General features: G+C 67.9%; 1 protein-coding gene across 2 annotated transcripts in view; it reads left to right on the forward strand.

The window, feature by feature from the left end:
• Window positions 1-2177, forward strand: part of REEP6 (receptor accessory protein 6) — a 7521-nt gene that overhangs the window by 2390 nt on the left and 2954 nt on the right. The gene's annotated exons all lie outside the window — the stretch shown is intronic.

Raw genomic sequence — 2177 nt, forward strand, 5'->3', positions numbered from 1 at the left:
CCAGGTGAGTCCCCCGGGGTGGGGGAGAGCAGCGGGAAGGGCTCCACCAGCCCCTGCTGAGCCCCCCCCGGCCCCTGCTCCACCCCACCAGGCCCCGCTGCAGAGGAGAGGGAGCGGCTGTACGGGCAGAGCCGCTCCTACGTGGAGATGAACCTGCGGCTGCAGGAGTCCCGGGAGCGGCTGCGGGAGCGGCGGGAGGAGCTGCAGCGGGCAGGGGCGGCGCTGGAACGCGGCATCGCTGACATGAGGCAGAAGGCGTGCTGAGGCCGCAGCCCCGCCCCGCCCGTGACCGAGCTCACGGGGCTCCTGGACTGCAGCAGGTGCCTCGGGACACCCCGCGGTTGCGGTTTCACCTCCCCAAGTCGGGGATAGAACCGATCGCGTTCGATTTACGGAAGGATCCGGCGTTGCCGGCGCGTGAGGGCCAGGGCTGGGCCGCCTCAGCAGTGAAACCTTTCCCTGGGGAGCGGCAGGACCCGGTGCCGGCGAGGGGGTGTCTGGGCGTGGCGGTGGGTTCCCGGTGCCGGAGGAAAGGCTCAGACCCCCCCACTTTGGTCCCTGCTGCCCATGAACTTGATGCCCTCGTCCCTGGCGGGTGACATGTCTGCGCCCTCACGCCACGGCTTCACTTACGACTTTTCCATCTGGTACTGCCCCGAGGACGACCACATCGCCTCCCACATCTCGGAACACTTGACGAAAGAGGGTTTTCGGGGCTACGCAGAGCACCAAGACCAAGTGGCCGGGACATCTGTCATCCTGACCGCCATCGAGGTCATCAAGGCCAGCCGGGTGGCCATCCTCCTCCTCTCCGCAAAGTCCCTGCACGACCCGTGGTGCCAGCGCGTCTCCCAGTGGAACCTGTGTCACATCATCCACTGCTGCGGGACCAAGATGATCCCCGTGTGTGTGGGTGTGACGAAGGACAAGGTGCCTGCCTTCCTGCAGCACCTCACCGAGCTGGAGTATCAGACCGAGTTCTTCTTTGATCGGCTCGTGGCCAGCCTGCGGCCAACCCACAAAGCCAGGCCTGCGCCATCCTCCGCAGCCAAGAGCTCAGGGACCGGGGTGTCTGGGGATGGTTTTGCAGCCCCGCAGCGATAGCAGAGTTGTGCTGTGCTGCTAATAAAGGTGGTTAGCACGTATCGCCCCCGCGCAGGGGGTTGGCACAAATCTGATTAAAAACCTTTCTCGGAGAACTGAAGATGTGACTTTCTGTCCATGCGCCCCCATTCCGCTCGGCGAGGTGGGGCTGAAGTCAAAAGTAAAACCTCAGGGAGCACCGGGGTGGCTGTGAGTGGTTTTCCACTCTCGCAGGCGTCACCCTGTGGGTGCCTCTTCCCCTTCCTGCCCTCCCTGAGCGGGGGGTCCGTGTCCCGCTGCCGCCCCGCTTGGCTTTTACCGTGGGCCGAGGAGCAGGCAGGCACGGGATGGGGGTGAGGGGCAGCCCGGGGCTGCTGCTGCTGCTCACCCTCCTTTTGGCCGGGCCCGGTGAGTGCTGGGGCGGTGGGTCAGGGGTGGCCAGTGGGCTCTTGGCATCGTTGGCCGCATGGCAGCCGGCTCACAGGGATGGGGGTGCTGGGGGGGGAGCCCCAGCCTTTCCCTCTTGGTGGGGTGGCCGATACGGCGGCAGGACTGGGGATGGACTCTGCTCTCCCCGGCAGCGCGGGGCTGGCTCCGGCCGTCGGTCATCGGGGGACACGAGGCCAAACCCCACTCCAGGCCCTACATGGTGTCTGTCCAGTTCGGGGGGGTCCATGCCTGCGGGGGAGCATTGCTGCACCCACGCTGGGTGCTGACAGCCGCCCACTGCCTCCGGGGGTGAGTCCGCAGCGGTGACATCCTGCCCGGTGCGGGACGGGGGGCTCGTGGCAGGGAGGGGGCTCGGTGTGGCTGGCACCGGGCTCCCACCGACGCCGGGTCCCGCTGCGGGGCAGGATGGGGCCCACCAGGACGGTGGTGGTAGGGCTGCACAACCTGCGGGAGCGCGGGGTGGCCACGCAGACCTTCCCCATCCGGGTGGCCTGTCCCCACCCCAGCTACGACCCACGGACGCTGGAAAACGACCTTCTGCTGCTCCAGGTTGGGCTCGCGCTGGCCACGGGACGGGGTTTGCCGTGGGGCTGCGGGAGTGGGCGCAGCGGCGGTGCCAGGAAGCGCAGCCGGGGAAGGGGCCT

The sequence above is a fragment of the Athene cunicularia genome (assembly GCF_003259725.1).
Source record: "Athene cunicularia isolate RWA chromosome 28 unlocalized genomic scaffold, athCun1 chr28_part1, whole genome shotgun sequence".
Classification (NCBI taxonomy): Eukaryota; Metazoa; Chordata; class Aves; order Strigiformes; family Strigidae; genus Athene; species Athene cunicularia.